The sequence below is a fragment of the Natrix helvetica genome (genome assembly GCF_964273705.1).
Source record: "Natrix helvetica genome assembly, chromosome: 2".
NCBI classification, from domain to species: Eukaryota; Metazoa; Chordata; class Lepidosauria; order Squamata; family Natricidae; genus Natrix; species Natrix helvetica.
In genome coordinates, this window is record NC_138552.1 from 138,212,012 (window position 1) to 138,232,808 (window position 20,797).

General features: G+C 41.2%; 1 long non-coding RNA gene across 1 annotated transcript in view; it reads left to right on the forward strand.

The window, feature by feature from the left end:
• Nucleotides 1-20,797, forward strand: part of LOC309388315 — a 78,955-nt gene that overhangs the window by 10,783 nt on the left and 47,375 nt on the right. Inside the window, exon 2 of the long non-coding RNA XR_014174751.1 lies at nucleotides 773-906. This is a non-coding gene — a long non-coding RNA (uncharacterized lncRNA). The remainder of the gene's footprint in view (nucleotides 1-772; nucleotides 907-20,797) is intronic.

Consider the following 20,797-nt stretch of genomic DNA (forward strand, 5'->3'; position numbering starts at 1 on the left):
GTGCCTCAGGTTCTTGAGGGTTGTATTCCAAAATATCTGAAAAGTTGCAAAAGACCTGTTCACCCTAATTTGGGACTACCTTGATCACATCCCATTGCTGAATCATTCACTGACCCTTATCCTGGTGTGTTAACCAGTGCTCACTCTAATGAAGAAAAGGTTGTTCAGTAGCTGAAACAAAACTATCTCCAGGAGAGAAATGATGGTGGAAAAGGAATGATGAAATTTGCATGTCATCATGCAAGTGTTAGGATTTACATGCTTGGGTCAAACAATGGGATACAAATCTCCAATTGCAGCATTTCCCTGAAGTTGCCACATGCATGTTACCGCTTTGGCATCATTGTGGTTTGCTGTAGATGCTGTTAACTAGGATAGCATAGGCTAGACAGGATAAGCCATGATGCAAATACCTGCCAATAGGGCTTTTAAAGCCTGTCTGTGTTAGATATGGGTGTAATAAAGTAATTTCCCTAATAGCAGGCTGTGTTGACTTTTCCTTAAAATAGGTTCTTCATTTGCATTTTACCCGTTGGTTCTTAGCATTTTTTATACAGTTATCAGTACATTAAGCTATATTTCCATAGAAATAGACTACGGAAAAAGACTACTGTATGAACAACCCACCTCTTTATCAAAATCAGTTGAACACTCACGTTGTTTAGAAGGGTGCCTGATTGCATCCTAACTCCGCAATTTCATATCTGAGTTCTTTTGGAGTATTGATTAATGTCATCAAGTACTAATGATATATTTCTGTTTTACCCATCAGAGCGTACCAGACCACCTCTGCAAGCCATCATGCATGCCAATTAATCCGAGTGGAAGCCTCAAAGAATGATGACAAGTGAAAGCATTTGTCAGCCATCCTCAGTGAAGCAGCTTTGAGTATCTTAACTCTTTCAGGTAAGGAGGAGCCAACAATTCCTTTTCATCAGTCAGAAAGCAGACAGGTTAGGAAATGGGGGAGGGACCAAAGAAAAGGATTTATGTTAGCTCTATATTTAAGATGCCGAGTGTCAGAGTATGAGTTTTCATAGACTGGAGTAGACATGGCAACAGGTCAGCCAATGGGGACTGTTTGGAAACTGAAACATAGTATTTGTTTTTATTGTGCCATAAGAGATAGTTTGGAGTCTGGGCGTGGCTTTGACTTGCTGAACTGTATATAAGAGTTGCTGCCTCTTCTGTACAATATAAAGGCCTCTGTATCTCTCTATTCTGTAATGACTTGCTTCTATGAATATTGCTTCTGTGTTCCTGACTTTGTATGCTGACGTCTGCTGTATGGTGTTGTATAGAAAGAAGTTTCTTATATATAACCGAATCCTGCTGAAGTTCATTTGCTTGTGTGCTAATCGGATGTGCTGCACAAACTCTGACATATTAGCCTTATATAACAGAATAACAGAGTTTGAAGGGACCTTGGAGGTCTTCTAGTCCAATACCTTGCTCAGGAGCAGGAGGCCCTATACCCTGATGGTAAACCTATGGTACGTGTGCCACAGGTGGCACGCAGAGCCATTTGTCAGGGCACGCAAGGCGTTGCCCTGTCAGCTGGCCAGTGCACATGCGCGTGCTGGCCAGATGACTTCGGCCTTTTTTTGAGGTTGTTTTTCATCCTCCGGAGCCTTTGGGGAGGGCAAAAAAACCACCCTCTGGAGTCTAAGGAGGGTGAAAAAACCGTGCCAAAAGTGTGTATGTGTCGCTGGTCGCGCATGCATGCACACAAGGGTGTTTCGCATGCATAGCATTATGTGTGTGTCACGCCTGTGCACAACCCCCTGCACTCCCCCCACTTTTGGCAGGGGAGCCAAAAAAGGTTCACCATCACTGCCCTATAGCATTCCAGTTCTTGTTGCGGGCCATTCTCTTAATGTTTCTTCTGGCTTTCCCAGCATTATTTACTTGTCCATAAGTTGTGTCTTTGCATAATGTGTCCAAAGTCTGATAATTTGAGTCTGCTTATCTGTGCTTTGAGTGAGAATATTTCTTCAATGATACATTTGCTTGTTTTCCTGGCTATCCTTAGTATTTCCAGGAGTCTTTTCCAACACTAAGCTTCAAAAGCATCAACACTATTTCGATCCTGCTTCTTTGAAGTCCAACTTTCACTTCCATATTCTTGGCAAAATTCTGATCTTTGTAAGGATAAACATATCACAATATCTTACTATCTTTTCCAAGACCTTCATTGCTGTTCTTTCAAGAGCAACGGTGTATATCTTGAATGCTTGTTCCTTTTATATTGATGGATGATTTTAAAATGCACTTCAATATCTTTATAGTCAGTTTTAAAACGCTGTAATACCAGTTGTCATTAGTTATTAATAAGTCAGTTTGGTTTTGTGGTAAGACAACAGGCAAGAAAACAGTGTTGCCTGGAATTGTAGGCTTCATTATTAATTTTTTAATAAATGTGATTTTAGCATAGCATCCATGCCTCATTTTGAAGTTTAGGAAACCATGATTTCCTTTTAGCCAGTCATTTCTTTTTTTGGAATTGTGTGCAAAAACTAGACTATTCAGAAGTTAAATAATAAGACTGTATTCTGGAGTCTTTGAATGTTTCAAGTACAGGTAGTCCTCGACTTATGATCACAATTGGGCCCAAAATATATGTTGTTAAGTGAGGCACTTGTTAAGTGAGTTTTGCTCTATTTTACGACCTTTCTTGCCACAGTTGTTAAGTGAATCACTGCAGTTGTTAAGTTAGTAACACAATTGTTAAGTGAATCTGGCTTCTCCATTGACTTTGGTTGTCAAAAGGTTGCAAAAGGGGATCACATGATCTTGGGACACAGCAACGGTCATAAGTATGAGTCAGTTGCCAAGCATCTGCATTTTGATCACATGGCTATAGAGATGCTGCAACAGTCATAAGTGTGAAAAACGGTCCTAAGGTACTTTTTTCAGGACTGTTGTAACTTGGAATGGTCACTAAATGAACCGTTGTATTACAAGCCCGGAAGGGGAAGATGCGACATATTTTAAGGGTGCCTGTCTTTTCTCACATCTAATCAATGTCTTTTAATGTTGCTTTCTAACACATCACCTATGCCAAATGTATGCAACACTTGTTTCTATACCTTATACAAAAACTTGCCCCACCCTTAATAAATGATTTTTGCTTTGCCTGAAGTACAGTTGTGGGACTTGTGTGGGTAAAAATAACCCCACTTTGCAAAGTTAGTGTCTCATTCCAAAGTTTAAGGGACTAAATTGTTTTCAGCTCCGTGCCAACTTGGATGCCAGAGTTTTAAAAGCAGCACCAGGGGAGAGTGCGTCATAGTCCCACCTTAGATACAAAGCTAGCTGGATGACCTTGGGCCAGTCATACTCTCTTAGCCCTTGGAAGGAGGCAATGGCAAGCCACTTCTGAAATATAGAAATAGAAAACTGCAAGGTCTTGTCCAGGCAGTTGCTAGGAGTCAAAAGCCACTTATAGACAATCAATCAATCATAAAATTAGAATCTCACCTGGTTGCTATAGGTGACAAAAGGTTGCATGTAGCCCAGCATCTGCTTACTCCATTCCGTCCTTTCTAACCGTGGACTGGGTTCCATTCATATTGGTCACAGAGGAAGACACACTGTTTACTTCTCAGGCAGCGTGGAGATTGGCAAAGGGGTTGTCCTACTATGACCTTCCTCCACAAATTATCTTGGGGGGAAGGCTGCTGAGAAGGAGAAACCTGTTAGTTTTTCATCCTAGCACCAGAGATATTCTCTGAAACCTTCATAGGAAGGCACACATCCCTCAATCCAGGCATTTTAGTCATATCTTGAGGTTCTTCTCCAGCTGCCCCTGCCAAATGGCGGGTTCTGGCAGAGACCACTGCCGGTTCGCTCAGGGATGCCCCGCGCGCACACTTGCTTGATGCGCGCTGCGTACAAATGCACAGTACAACTAAAATTGCTCTGTCCATGCACAGGAGAACCAGTTCAAGGGCGTGGCAGGCCTAGGTCGCTGCCGATTCTAGCGATCCAAGCCGCCAAGCTACTACCGGTTCAGCCAAACCAGTCCGAACTGGTAGGAACCCACCACCGATTGGGTGACTAGAAGGTAGAGGACTTTCATGGTTATTATGGGGCCCCAACCTGTGAAATACCGATCTCAAAAATAACTGTGCTGTAATTGTTTTGCTCTCCAGAGAACTCAGAAAAACAGAGAGAGGCGGGTACTAAAAACCAACAGAAAGAAAGCAAAATATCAGTGAAATTGCTTTCTTGTAGAAAAGATAAGGGCACTGCAAAACAAATCTCATACAAACACAGATCAAAAGTCTGTACATAAACTTCAAATAAAAATGGATACATTATGTTGTCCATCACACAATGAAAACAAGAAGCAATATTTTTTTTTCTAATACTAACCCATAGTGATAAATTGATGGAGATCAGTGCCTGACTTAAAGGCAATTTTGCTGGAAAGGAGTGTGAAAAAGAAGGGACTTTCTCTGCAGCAACACATAGCAAAAGCACTTAGACTTATATACTGCTTCACAGTGATTTTACAGCCCTCTCTAAACAGTTTACAGAGTCAGCCTATTGTCCCCAGCTGGTGGGATTTGAACTGCTGAACTGCAGCTAGCAGTCAGCTGAAGTAGCCTGCAGTACTGCACTCTAACCCAGGGGTAGTCAACCTTTTTATACCTACCACCCACTTTTGTATCTCTGTTAGTAGTACAATTTTCTAACCGCCCACTGGTTCCACTGTAATGGTGATTTATAAAGTAGGGAAGTAACTTTACTTTATAAAATTTATAAAGCAGAGTTACAGCAAACCCCTACCGCCCACCATGGAACGCCCACTAGTGGGCAGTAGGGACCAGGTTGACTACCACTGCTCTAACCACTGCACCACCTCAGCTCTACCTGTCCTATAGAACAGGTTCCCCTCTAAGATCTAAACTGTAGAGGGCATCACAGATGGCTATGAAGATTTGATCCTTCTCCCAGGCACTGGGTCAGGATGTGAGATTGACCTAGCATATATGGAGGCAGGGAGGAAGTTGTAGAATATGATTTGAGTGTGATGCAGGGGTGAAATCCAGCAGGTTCTGACAGGCTCTGGTAAATACCACATCTGGCTGGTCCCAGAAGTGGGCAGGGAATGGAGATTTTGCAATATCCTTCTGCCAGGAGTGGGGAGGGAATGGGGATTTTGCAGTATCCTTCCCGCCTACCAAACCACGCCCACAGAACCAGTAGTAAAAGTTTTTGAGTTTCACCACTGGTGTGATGGGTTTTTAAAAAAACTTTGGGGGATGGGTGATTCTTGCTATATTATAATGAGTTTGACGGTTGTTAGCTACCCCGTGCTATCTTGTGCCATGTTAAATAAACAGTATTTAACTGATCTTACACAGAGACAATGGCCAGAAATAATCCACCATTAAAATAAAATAGTAATCTCAACCAACATTTCTCGTTAAATTTTAGTTTTACTTGTCCCATAGAGCAACCTGATAGTCAAAGCTATTGGGCCCTTGCTTGCTTTCATAGAGTTTTTCACAGCTTCTTGGAGATATTTCCTTTGTTTATCAAAAGTTGAAGAGATCCCTCTATTGTTCCCAACTTCAGAACACAACTTCTTTCTCCTTTTCTCCCAGCCTTCTATTAAAGAAGGGAGGAGCTTGAGTTACTCTGTCCAGGACATGCCACTAGTCCTCATGCAAGTGTAGGGTGAGAGGAGGTAGGGAGGGCATAGATGATGCCGGAATCCCACTCCCAGGTATAGAATGACTTCCCAAGAAAGAATTTTTCCTCAGAAATCCAAGCCTGAAGCCTAATGACTTAAAGAGAAGGATCTTGAAATAAGCATCACAAAAATGTGTTGGAAGATGTTTATTCTCAAGATATGCATTACCAGTCCCAAGCTTTACCCTGCACTCTGCTGGTCTAATGAGATGGTATATTAACAGTAATTTATCTATATTTCCAATAGGAAGGGGTTGGGAATATTCTGTAAAAGACATTACTTTCAACTGATGCTTTTAGCTGCTCAGCAGATATAGTAAATTATGTTCCCATTAAGGATAGAACAACATTTTATCACAGAACACCCGCCCCCTCCTTCCAGCTGAAAACAGCTGCTCCTTTTTAGTACATTTGTTAGCAACATCAACCTAACACAGGAAAACACTATGTTTTCCAAATATTTCCTTTCGTTTTCACTCATTAGGTAACAAATGTTTATGTGTGGATAAGGAATTTGGCAAATTGTGAAAATCGTGACGTCCATAAACAAACAAACAACAAAAAATACCTAGGAAGAGCTTTGGTTTTTTTTTTTAACAATGTTTTTATTATCAACTCTTCTAAAAAAAAAATCTTACGTAGATATTTTGCATTAGTGCAAAATAGTTTTTGAATTAGTTCCAGATCATTAGCCTTTGTTTTAGTATTATCGAAAAGGTCCTCATACGCAATATAAATGGTTTTTTTTTAAAAAAGAACACATTTATTACTACTTTGCTGCATAATCAGTGTTACAATGTTCAGTCATCTTCAATTTGAACAGTTTTAGGTACATATTTTCTGCCATGTTTGTACAAAGCATATCCTGCACATGTTTTCATTTCGCTGTGCCCTTGATAAAATATTTTTTTAAAAAAAAAATCTGAACTGCCCTGAGTTTTTACATAACAAAACATTTCCATTGGCACTCCAGATACTTTGCTTTCCATTCTACTCCTTACCAGCTAGCTAACCACTTTTTTTTCTCAAGTGGTTTTAATTTAATAGTTCAGTTCTGGAAAGTAAAGTGCTTGCGTTAGAATGGTGGCTTTAAAATGCGTTTATACTTTTGTGCCATTTTTTTGAGAAATCTGAATTGTCTTTTATTATCATTATGCATGCTATACCTTGGCAATCTGCCCAGAAAACCCCAGCTATTTGATGGATTAAAAATCTAATTGATGTTAACAGTTTAAGGCTCCCCTACATAGGCTGGCACCTTTGGTGGCTTTCATTACAAAGCTGGATTAAGGAGTCTCTCCTCTGGTAGTTCTTTGTTTAAACTGGCAACCCATGGTCTGCTTTTCATTCAGGGGCATTTTCCATGCATTTATTTCTGGTGTGGCAATTTCTTCGGCTTCTGAATCCATGCCTTGAAATTTTAACAGATCAACATTTACATGGTCTTGGTTATGTATAATGGCACTACAATTTGAATTAAAGTCATGCCACATTTCCTAATCTGAATTACCGAGGGGAGTTCTCTTAATTGTACCTAATTTTTCAGAGTTTAAGATGCACCAAGGTTTTGAAGAGGGAAATTTTTTAAAAAGTTTTTGCAGATTTTTTGCAGACCTCCCAAAAACAGCCCGTTTTTCGCAAAAACAGGCCCAATTTTTTTCCAAAAAAAGGGCATGAATAGCTTTTAGGGGGTTTATAGAGTGCTCCTCAGGGCTGGCGGGGGGCAAAGTGAGCAGAAAAGGCTGTTTTTCACTCATTTCTGCCCTCCCCAGCCCCCAGGAGCTCTCTGAAAACCTTCTAAAAGATATGCACGGCCATTTTGGTGAAGGGGGCAGGGTTTCGGGGGGCAAAAATGCTGTATTCAGTGTATAAGACGCACCCAGATTTTCAGCCTCTTTTTTGAGGGGAAAAAATACTCCAAAAATACTTAATAATAAAGGAATACTTACCACTTGAACACCATTGGCATTGACAAATTCACCATCAGTCAATTGCAAAAGGCAGGTTTACTCAGAACAGCTTACATCCTGTGATGATATCTTTAACATTATTAAACATCCACATCTGCCTATTCTAGGCCTTTGGGAAGGACTCAATAGGTGTGGAAAAATGCCAAATCCAGTGCAAATATCTGGCTATCTGTGCAACAGACCATTAATAATAATAATAATAATAATAATAATAATAATAATAATAACAACAACAACAACAACAACAACAACAACAACAACAACTCCACCATTGCTGGTCCCAAGCCCGGATGAGAAAGGAGGAGGGTTGGGGTCAGGTTGGCAACCTGGCCCCATTTAAAAAAACTCGCCAACCCATACAACATGGTGAAAGAAACGAATAAAAATTCTATACCGCATCGGTCGTCACGCGGGTTAACAAGGGCCGTGGCGGATGTTGAGGTCCCTGGGCATCCGTCGACAAGTGGGCTACAAGTGGACCAGCCAACAAAACGACAGAAATATAGCGCAGATGAAAATCGTGCCATAATGGCCTGTTATTACAACTCAGAGCCAAAAAAAAGAGGCTATTTAAAGCGAATGTATGATTTAGGGTTAGGGTCAGAAATAGAAATCCAATCACTGACAAACACAGTCCGAGTATTCAGCACCGATATTTCAATGCAGTTTGGCATGGAAAAATGCGCCACTGTATCCATAAAAAGGGGCAAAATCACTGGGTGTGAGGGAATTGAAATGCCCAATGGCCAACTAATTAAATGCAACAAAAATGAAGCCTACAAATACTTAGGCATTCTGCAGTTGGATAACATCAAACATGGAGAAGTAAAAAGTATTGTCAGGAGAGAGTACACCAACAGAGTTAGGAAAATTTTGAAATCTAAATTAAATGGTGGAAATACAATCAAGGCCATAAATACTTGGGCAATACCAGTTATAAGATACACAGCTGGTATAGTTAACTATAGACACAAGCTGATTTGGACATTTTGGACCAAAAAACCAGGAAACTAATGACAATGCACTACAGTTTACATCCACGCGGTGACACTGATAGATTATACCTGCCCCAAAAATCAGGTGGCAGAGGATTATTACAAGTGAAGCAAATGATTGAAGAAGAAAAACATGCACTGGCTGATTAAAAGAAAGTCAAGAACATCTATTAATCGAAGTAAAGAACAAAAATCTACTGAAGGCCCAACAGACGAAACAAGAATACAGAAAAGATGTGATAAAATCAAGAATTGAGAGTTAGCAGAACAAAGCATTGCATGGTCAATTTCTGAAAAAAAAAAGATAAAATGGACAGTAAAAAAACTTGGTTATGGTTAACAACAGGTACATTAAAGAAAGAAACAGAGTCACTAATCCCGACTGCGCAAGAACAAGCTATCCGAACAAATGCCATTAAGGCCAAAATCGAAAAATCCTCTGATGATGCCAAATGCAGACTCTGCAAAGAAGTTGATGAAACTGTTGACCACCTACTCAGCTGTTGTAAAAAAATCACACAGACTGATTATAAATTGCGGCACAATTCAGTAGCACAAATGATCCACTGGAACTTGTGCAAAAATTATAATATTAAAACAACAACAAACTGGTGGGAACATAAGCCTGAAAAAGTCACCGAAAATCAGATGGTCAAGATCCTATGGGATTTTCGTATACAAACGGACAAAATACTGGCGCATAACACACCAGACATCACACTGGTTGAGAAAAATAAGGTTACAATCATAGACATTGCAATACCAGGTGATAGCAGGGTCGATGAGAAGGAACATGAAAAAATCGCGAAATACCAGGACCTAAAAATTGAAATTCAACGATTATGGCACAAACCAGCAGTGGTAATTCCAGTGGTAATCAGCGCACTGGGAGCTATTCCAAAAGCACTGGAATTACATTTAAAACAGTTAAAACTTGACAAAATCACCATCAGTCAAATGCTAAAAGCTGCACTGCTTGGATCTGCACGTATATTACGAAAATACGTTACGACGTCCTAGGCCCCTGGGTGGGGCCCGACTAGTAATCAATGCCAAATCCAGCGAAACAACTGACCTCTGTGATACAATTGTACAACAACAACAACAACAACAACAACAACAACAACAACAATTCTTAATAAAAACCATTGCAATCATACTAGAATCTCCAAGCCCACAAGGAGGAAGCTCTAAATCAATGTTTCTCAATCTTGCCAACTTGAAGAGGTGTGGACTTCAACTTCAACATGGGAAACTTTAATGGAACTTTAATCTGACCCGGGATAACAATTCTTCTGTTTTGATAAAGAAGTAAATCACTCAACGGCATTTGTAGCTATTAGTGGTGCAGATGAAATTCCCATAGCTGGGATGCTGTATGCTTCTGAATATAATGTCACTATAGGGGGGAAAGGGGGGGGCAGGAATCTCCCTGTGTGAGCTGACCCATAATTTCATCCTCCAGCATGTTTGGAATCTTTAGTTTAAACAGGAAATGGTCAGTTCAGCAAAGTGGAGGAAGAAAAACACAAATGAGTCAAATGCAATGGGATGATCAAGCAAATTGGATCTTTTTATCTCCAGCCTAGGGATTGCAGCCTGTCAATCTAGTGACCATGTTGGGCTGTAACTCTCTCATCTGCAATTAGTATGTGATGACCAAGAACACGGCTCTGCGTTGCCACTTTGCCGTATGCTTGCGTGACCAATGGATTCAGACTTTGATTACTAAAGAGATGGCACTCTCGTTTTCCCACTTCATTTATAGCCTAAGAGGCTCCCTTTTCTTTCTTTTATATTCAGGGAGTACCATTAGGAGCATGCAATGAGAATGCAACGTGTTCGTGTCCATGATAATTAGGTCGTTGAATTCCCGTGTCTGTGTCTGCTCCCAAGTAGGAAGGCCTGAGGGGTATTACAAATTCATCTTTCAAATTCAGAAATGGGGAAAATAATTTTGAAAAACAGTCTCATCCCTCTTTTCATTAAAAAAAAAGTGTTAGAAAACCATTGGGGGGAAAAGGGGAGGAAAAAGCTTTAAAAATAAATGTGAAAGGAATGAAGGCTGATAATAAATAACAAAAGGCATTTTTACTGCTTTTTATGGGATGCTGGGACTATCTTACAAAACTGGGGCTTAGCAGAATGCTAACTGGTAGGATTTTTAGAATATTACCTTAATATTTTTGGGCCTCCAAAGAATTGGCAGGCAAGGCAGAATAAAGAACATTTTCATCCACATTGATCTAGTGCGCCCATCAAGGCTCATTTTCATAAAATGCACCCCTGGGTCTCAAACGCAATTGCATCCCTGGGATTCCCAGAATTATGTTCCATTAAAACTAATAATAATGCAGGATAGACATATCACGTGGCCTTTATTTTACAGGAAAGACGGCCAGGGGGGCGAAAAAAGGGATTGAGGTATATTTTGCAGGGATTAAGCCGCAGAGTCAGATGAGAGAGTTGGGAAGAATTAGCTTTTATTATGTGTTCCTTGTTTTATACTTTTCTTTTTTAAAACCAGACATTTGCTTTCTCTGTGATGGCAGCGATGGTGTGCATTAAGCACACAGATTCAGAAGTGTCCATAGCCACAACCATGTAATCAAAGCCTTACCCTTTTTTTAATACACAGACACTCTTGCACAGATTGATTACAATGTACATAGTTCACTCTCTCTCCAAAGCAGATACAGTCAAAGAGCCCAGGTGTCAAGGTCCCGACTGAGAAACCCAACAAAGCAAGCAAACTTGAAATGTTCCGGTCTCTTTTCGATAAGCTTTATTGAGTACATTGTACTTTATTCAGCACAGATTGAAGCAAAACCAACTCTAGAAATTTCCCATGACTTTCATATAGTTAAAAAATCAAATCTTCCTCTCCCCAATTAATGCAGGTCACATTGTCCAATCAGAAGTTCAAATATTGTTTTGGCAACTGTCTGGGTCTTGGTAACCCATCTGGTCAAACGACCTTGGTTCCCAAGGGAGGATGTCTTGTTGTCTGGAACTGGCATCCCACAGGTGGCTCTCCCCCTTGCCCCCCCCCCCCCATGTCTCTGTGGCAACTGAGAAACACCAACAGTTGCAACCATCAGGTTGAAGTCTGACTTCATTCTATGGTGGACAGAAGCTACAATAGCTGACCTAGTAGAGAAATTTCACTGACAGTTTGAGACCCAAGTACTAGGTAGAGGAGTGAGCTCTTGTCATTTGCCTCTAGCTTCTGCCAATTTAGCACTTCAAAAGTATGCAAACCAAGTAGATAAATAGGTGCCATTTTGGTGGGAAGGTAACAGCATTCCATGCACTTTGGCATATAGTCATGCCAACCATATGGCCATGGAAGTGTATTAGGACAATGTTGGCTCCCTCGACTGGGAAATGGAGATGAACTTTGCTCACTAGACCTGGACACAACTGGACAGTGAAACAGGTATAGGAGGTCCTTTGCAATAGCCTCTCTCTTGAGCTCATGCTGATCTGGAACTCCCCAGAACAATATGGATGGTGGGGTTGGGAGCTATGAAAGAGAAGACAATCTGGGAAGGCTGCTTTACCCTTTTCAGTAGAGGAGCATTTGAAATGGAACTCTGTCTTCTAGAGGGTGCTGCTATTGGCCGAAGCAAATTCTTGATCCAATCCTTGATATCACAGGCATAAGTGTAGTTCTGGAGACAGTGGTGGCATGACTTTGGACCCTCTTTCAATGGGAGAGCTGTTTTGTGGTACCTCTAGCTCAAGATTAGAGAATTGAACATGACAAAAACTAGATCTAGTCCTTACCAAGCCTGATGGGCCAGATGATATCAAAAGGTAGGGTTTCAATAACAACCTCCATGACATCAAACACTACAATCTTCCTGCACCATGGTAGTGCCGTGGTTGGAATGCAGGACTACTGGCCACTTCTGCTGACTGCCAGCTGCCAGCAGTTTGGCAGTTCAATTCTCACTGGCTCAAAGTTGACTCAGCCTTCCATCCTTCCGAGGTAGGTAAAATGAGGACCCAGATTGTTGGGGGCAATAGGCTGACTCTATAAACCACTTAGAGAGGGCTGTAAAACACTATGTAGTATAATAGCACTATAAGACTAAATGCTATTGCTATGATAAAAAAATCATGTGTGTGTGTGTGTGTGTGTGTGTGCATAGGCTTTTGAGGAACTACTGTACTATATCAAAGTTTTTTTGCAGGAAAAATACATTGGCTATTGTGAGTTTCCTCTATTGGGAAAGATGTGCAAAAGCAGGACTATCCTAGACCTTTCCTAATTATAGGTCCATGGTTTATCTGTTTTTGTTATCTTGTTTGTTTTGAGGAAGAAATGTAATAATAAATAATAATAATAAATATTTATTTCTTAGCCGCACCCTCTCCCGAAGGACTCGGGGCGGCGTACAATGAAACATATGAAATAAATATGGACAAAACAAACATATAACAGAGACATATACCGAGACATACACAAGGAGGAGGTCGGCTGATAAATAAAACAATTAAAATACAATATTTAAAACCCCTAGATAATTAAATATAATTAAAATACCCAGTAAAAGCCCGTCAGGAGCGATATGGTTAGATCAAAGTTGAGCCAGGCCAGCTGCTTGGAATAGGTGGGTCTTAAGCTTAATACAAAAGGAGCGGAGGTCAGAGGTATTCCTAATATCCGGAGGGAGGTCATTCCACAGGGCTGGGCCCGCCACAGAGAAGGCTCTACTCCTAGGCGCCGCCCCCCGACACTGTCTTGTGGACGGCACCTGGAGGAGGCCCTCTCTGTGCGAGCGGATTGGTCGCAGGGATGTATGGGGCAGAATACGATCCCGCAAGTAACTAGGTCCTGAGCCATGGAGCGCTTTAAAGATTATTATTATCAAAACCTTGAAACGCACCCGATAGACCACAGGAAGCCAGTGCAGCTCGCGCAGGAAGTGAGGATGTGTAGGATGTGAGTGAAGCAGAGTTGATCCTGTTCCTGTTCCTTCAGTATTACCAACAGTATTACCATATCTCTTCCACCAAGCCTTTCACCTTTTGCTAAGCCATGAAGGAAAGATGGGGTTCAAATGAAGGCGAAGTGATTCTGGTAGTGCAGACATGCCAACAGATGCAATTTCCAATGGGCACAAATTCTCTAATATACTTAATCTAATATGTTGCAATTCAGTTTAAATAAATAGTATGGTTTATAAATCATGATACAACTGAGTCAATTTTCCTCTTTAGTATACATAAAAATGGAACAAACTTCTAAAATCTGTCAATCAATCATCTTTGATAATGAATTTGATTATTGAATGTTTTTTGCACAGCACACACACACACACACACACACACACACACACACACACCTGGGAAAGCAAAGGTGGTTGTAGACTTACTTTCCTAATAATTATCACTCAAACAGGGAAGAGATCTAATTTAAAATTAATTGCCCATGTCTTGGTAGATGTTATAGATCCATTAGAGAAACGGAAATAGTAGGCATGTCCAGTGATTATTTTCCTGAAAACCATTTTAAAAAGATTCCTACCAATATAATGCCATTCAAATTTGATCTGGTCTATCCCTGTGATCAGAAGAGAGGACAGCTGCTAGCATTATGAAGCGAGACAATGCTGCTATCCTTTGCATGTAAAATAATATTTTTTAAAATGTTTTCCTACACTGCTTTCCCAAATGCCTGCCTCCAATGTATGCTAAAACAATGGCTCCCAATATTCTCAGCCATGATAGTTGAAGATTGAGGATTTTGCAAATTGCAGTCCCAAGTCACCAGGGGAAAGAGCACTACAGAGGAAAGAGCAGAATATCAAGGAGAAGCAAAGAAATGGACAATGCAAGGTCTCCTTGAGTGTAGACTGAATCAGATGTCAGATGTATCAGTGCACAGGAATGGATTTGGCTGTGTGAACTATGCCTACAACGTTTCTTGGGAAGAGCCAAGGTGACTCTAAAGATGACAGGTAGCTTAGCTCTCCTTAATCCTTCTTTGTCTAATAGCCTTATCTTATCACACTGCTTTTCCTCTTCCACCAGGTTGCAAATCTTGTCACATGCAGATTCTTGCTCCCAAGGTCATTTTCCAAAGGGATGTTTCAATGTGCGTTTGCAACTTCCTGCCAAATGTTAGAGTTATAATAACAATTGTGAATGCCCAATCAAGCCGAAAATGTCATTGTTCCACTTTCTGTATATGTTAGCATTAACACAGGCGACACAATCAAGAAGAGGTTTTGCACTGTAACTTTGAAAACTCTCCAAGAAGACAAGAAATAATTTACAGCTTTTATATGGGATGAGATACAAGCAAAAGGCAGCTTTGTTGTTTCAAATTGTCCCACACAGTTTTTATTAAGAAAGAATAAATATGCATAGTTGGGCCTCTCTTGACACAGCGTTTCCTCCAAAACATGATGTCCAGCTGGTTCTTTGCATTTGACAGAAGTACAAGGTCTCCATAATATTTTAGAATGAAAAGAGGAGACATTAATGATAAAAAAAAAATACTCATCCCTAGCAGATTTGGAGAGCCTCTGCATTTCAGAGGTTGCTGAACTAATAAATAAAGACTTTCTTAAATGGAACTTTTGAGTCCCGGTGGATAAAGATTTATCAGCAACAATAAGAAATGGTTTGCTATTGTACCTTCTTTGAGGATCTTTTGTTTTTGTTTTATTTTCCAGTCTACTTTCCAATCAGTTTATAACCCATCTAAATACTAACCAGGCTTAATCATATTTAACTTTTCTCAAGATAAGCCTAAATCACTAGAAGCTACAACTCCTAGAACAACTCACCATGGTCAACTCACCGCAGCTAACTTGCTGGAGGACAACTTGCCATGGGACAAGAGTTACATTAATAGCAAAGAATTGGTGGAATAACATCGTTAAAGAAAGCATGCCAAAGGAGGGACAAATTGAAATGTGATTGACAAAAAAAGAATTGAGTTGAATTGAATTGTCCTGCAGCAAGTTGTCCTGCAGTGAGTTGGCATGGTGAGTTGTTCCATTCCAACTGCTAACATCCCTAATTACCATGGTCAATGATGACAATGCTGGGACTGTAGTTCACCAACATCTATATTCTAAGATGATTAGGGGACTGGAGGCTAAAACATACAATGAACGGTTGTAGGATCTGGGCATGGCTAGTCTAGTGAAGAGGAGAACCAGGGGAGACATGATAGCAGTGTTCCAATATTTGAGGGGCTGCCACAGAGAGGAGGGGCTCAAGCTATTTTCCAAAGCACCTGAAGGCCAGACAAGGAATAATGGATGGAAACTGACCAAGGAGAGATTCAACCTAGAAATAAGGAGAAATTTTCTGACAGTGAGAACAATCAACCAATGGAACAGCTTGACTTCAGGGGTTGATTGCTGTTGGTTTTACTACTGGTTCGCAACCTGCGCACAACACAGAACAATTTACAGTGAACTGCACATGCGCAGTCATTAAAAACCAAAATGGTGGCAGCCCAACGGTTGTGAGGGAACCGGTTCAGGGGCATGGCAGGTCTGGGTCACTGCCGGTTCTGTGACCCAGGCCTAAATTTCACTACCAGTTCAGCAGAACCGGGAGCAACCCATCTCTGCTTCCAATTCTGTTAATCTGTAATCTATCCCTGTTCTTAACCAGATAACCAAGGCCAAGTAACACTAACAATTATCAGCAACATTGCAATGAATAAGCTCACATAAATTATAGATACACTCCCATGAGCATGTGAATAGAATCATCCCCACACAGATGGGATGACTGGAGCAAACTATGAGCAAGCTGCTTTCCAACACTTATTTAACCATGCCCCAGGTTTGTTCAGTGGTGAAAACAAAATGCCATTCTGTTTAAAATCCCTACCCCACATATTTGCTTATAGGGCAGAGGGCCATTATTCAATATGGGGAGAAGAGGCCAGCTGAAATACTTTGTCACCGGAATATGAAATAAAGGAAGTGTGTAGTTAAAGATAAATTACTAACTTAAAAGCTGCAAAAGAGAAATTTAGCCTTTGCAGAAGCAATCTGAAAGCAAGCTGTTCCAGTAAATGGGGTATGCATTAGAGATTTTACTCCTTCTTTCCCAGATGGAACTAGATGATTCATTGAAACAGAAATTAAATTCTCAGAGATTTGACTGCAAAATTGCAAAAATATATTTCTTTACGGTAGGCAACCCCCCCTCCCTCCAAGACTAGACTGCCGGCATGCCAAAAGACCAATGACATTTGAATGTCAGCGCAAAATAGCTAACCTCAGCTATCTTTGAGCAAAACCTAAGTGTTGGAAGTGCATGCCAACAGCACACCAGTGGTAACAATGGCATTTAGGTGCACTTTCTTATCTGTCACTGGTCATCATGGAAAACGCTAAGAAAAAGAAATGGGAGAAAAGTTAGACAGCAGGCCCAAAAAATAATTTCTGAAAAATTTTGCCAAATTTCAGAGGAAAGCATGAAAAGACTTGGGGTTAGGACAGTTTTTGTTTTGATGAATAAACAGCTGCAATTTTAACCCTTTCTGTAAATCTATACAACCCCTATCTGCAGTTTGAAGATGCTTTGACGAGACATGACGTCAAGATAGAGCCTTTGATCCATCCATGGCATATAGCTGAAGCTGCCTAGATTTGTATTTACGGTAGTTGATCCAAATTTAAAGCAATGCTTTCCCTCTTCTCGCAATCTGAGTCTTATTATAGTCAGGCATAATTAGTGGAGTTTTGGCAGCAATTGTGGTATTGCAGGGGATTTGCACAGGTCCTAATGGCTGTTTGTGACAAATGTGTTTTTAGCTTGGTCATCAGAAGGTCCCACGGCATAGTGTGGACCGCAGTTGGGGCAGACAGAGCCCGTGCTGTGGCGAACATCTCCGGGCCGCAGAAGTTGAGGAAGATGCCTCTCTTCCTGTCAAGCGTGAGGCTAGTAAGATCATGGGCTAAAAGGAAGCATTCAAAGCATTCAATGAACGCTTCCCATGATTCAGCCTCAGCGCGAAAAGGCAAAAACAGCGTAGCGGTAGCCATTGGAGGTAGTAGCTGTGGGTCAGTTTCGCCCGTCCTCATCGCCAGTTTTGTGTTCTGAGGCAATGAATACGAGGAGGCTGCTGAACTGTTAACTGTTTATTAAAAAACAACTCCTGTCAGAACAGAACAACGAAAACCCCGGCTGACAGCTATTTATGTGGACAGCTGTCAGACGGGGGACCAATAGGATAGCAGCATTTCTCCCGCCGAATGGCAGGAGCGGCTGGACCAATCAGAGGTGATCGGAATGGCGCCACCTGCTGGTGGACGCTCTTGGTACACAATACTGTGTGCATATCCTCTCTCGTCCAGTCAACTGCACAGGGCATCTCTGCCTGCCTAATGCCTGACCAGTCCTTTGCAAAGGATCAGCCAGGCATTACGTGGCCCCTTTATCTATGTGGACCCAGAAATCTCACCTGAGACCACTAGACATGTGTTAAAATAAATGTCTGGGTGAGATTGCTGGATGCATGTTAAACCCCCTACTGTGACTGACTGGCACTTGCTCAAGTGGCATGTCAACAGCTTCCATCAGCTGTTTTAGGCAGAGTAAGGAAGACAGTGAGAGAACCTGAGCAAGCGAGCGACTGCAAGAAATCATGAGAGCATTTGAAACAAGAGAAGGGAGAGGAAGAAAGATAAGCTAAGGGAGAAGGCAGGTTGAACAAGACACAGCAAGAGAAAACGGGCAGGAGAGAAAGCTTGAGCAAAGGCAAGAGAAAGAAAGACATAGGAAGTGAAGATCCCTATTGGTGCAGATGAAAGAGTGACAGAGCAAGTGAAGAGGTGGGAGAGAAGAGCAAAAGAGAGAGAGAATATGAGACAGGGTCACCCAAGAGCAAGAATCCACAAATAATCCCTTTCACATTCCAGCCCACGTGAAGGAAAGCATCCGGGGAGTGCTTTTCCTATCAGCATGAAGTTCTATCTATTACTGCCAGTGGTGAGATTCATTTTTTTTTACTACCAGTTCTGTGGGTGTGGCTTGGTGGGTGTGGCAGGGGAAGGATACTGTAAAATCCCCATTCCCTCTCGATCAGATGGGACTCAGGAGTCAGAGAAAAGATGGGAGCGGGGCCAGCGAGAGGTGGCATTTATTGGTTCTATGAACTACTCAAAATTTCCGCTACCGATTCTCCAGAACTGGTCGGAACCTACTGAATATCACCTCTGATTCCTGCCCCTTAGTCTGCTCTGCAGTAAGCAGCTCAGATTGTCTCACTCACCCACTCCTTTAAGGAGATGTCCCATCTCTAACTGTGACCTGAGGGCACACCTCAGAGTTGGTGCATAATTGAGGGGTGGGTGTCCTCCTGAACTCATGGCTCCTGCTTCAGGAGTAGGTGGCATCCATAGTTAAGAGGGACTTTCTCCCATATCTTAGCTGGGCACCAACGGCGTCTGTTTCTGGATTGGAAGGCCCTACTCTTGGTTTCCATTGCCTTAATAAGCTCCTCTTTGGACTGCTATAAAAGTAAAACTCTACACAGGGCTGCCCTTGAAGAGCATTCAGGAGCTGCTACTGGTTCAGAAGTGGCATTGTGGATAGTTTGATCTGTCATGATTTACTCATGTAAGGCTATTGCTTCCTAAGTTCCAGATGAGTGCAATTCAGGGTGCTGGTTTTAACTTTATTCTATATGCTACTGTCAAGTTATTTACAGGGCCCCTTGACTCCAAACTGTTTCTACTCATCTCACCAGATCTAACAGATTGGCTGTTCTCCAAGTCCCTTCTATTAAGCCATGCCATTTCATGCTACTCAAGAGATACACATTCTGTCTTACTTACGTAAAATACTGTGGGCATAAAGTCCACCCTCTTTTAGGATATTGATTAGTTGGCAGAAAAGCTTTCTTAACCATCCTAACGAGCCTATGAACCCTCTAGAAAGCCATTTCATTTTTCTCTGTTTAATTCCCTTACCATAAAAATTGCTTATTGATATTTGTTATGGAAATGCAGCTCTATTTTTTTTTAAATGATTTGAATGGTTGCCTATCTCATCTAAGCAATTCTGGGCTTATGTTCTTCCTTCTTGCTACTTGCCACTTTGCCTGGGCCTTCTTCACATTCTTGGTCAAAATGAGGAGCTTTTTCCATGGATTTTTGAATTGAATTGGTGGCCTCTGACTGTGTGGAGGTGTTCGGTGATTGCCTCGTATGCTTTTCTAAGCACAGCAAAGAAAATGTATTGGGGGGGTCTCCCTCTATATGGACTTCAAATGGGGATAAAAGTAAAGAAGGTTATTAACCAGATGATGGTCGGTACCAGCTTATCCGTGATTATATAGAAGAGAGCAGTGCTTTTGAAGGTTCAGTTTGTGACTATCGGTCCATTCATAAATTCATTATAATGAATTATAATGATCTTGGTTTGGGGAAGAAATTACTATGACTTATTCAACATATGCTAGAGGACTGTGAATCACCTTGAGAACTATTTTAGGGAGCATAGTATAAACGCAACAAACAAGCACAAAAATAATAGCTCTCCTGATTTCTTTCGAAATGCCAAGTCCTTTTTTTCCCCCAAGGGGGGAACTCAGGTTGAATTTCATAAAGTCAGATCGATAGAATAACAATCACGTGTTCGGCATACTGATTGGATCATAGCAAAGTTTACATGGAACAGGTAAATAATATTAATTGCCTCTTCTCAAAATATTCAAATTTTTTTTGTCCCATGAGCTTCTACAATGCATTTGGCTCTGAACCAGCTGGCCATTTGGAGAAGAAGAAAAAAAAGATTATGATGCTGCAATGGGGAGGAAAAGCTGCAAAAAAGATCTAGCCATCTAATGGCGTGAGAAAAATGCATCATTCCCACTTAAGTCCTTTCTAGCCTGGGTGAGATTCAGTCTTTGTTCCGTTAGCATAATATTGAATTAAACAGCTCACTAGAGAAACGCAGATTAAGACGAGGATCCTGAGATGTGATGACCACAAGCAATCTTTTCCCCAGCTGTCTTGATTGCAGAATGTGCTATTATGCTGCCAAACCAGATTTTCCCCCTCCCTACATTTTGCTGCTTTGTTTTGGTTCCCGTATGTCATTGATTGCCCTTGACATCTCCCATACTGAAGATCGGTGATG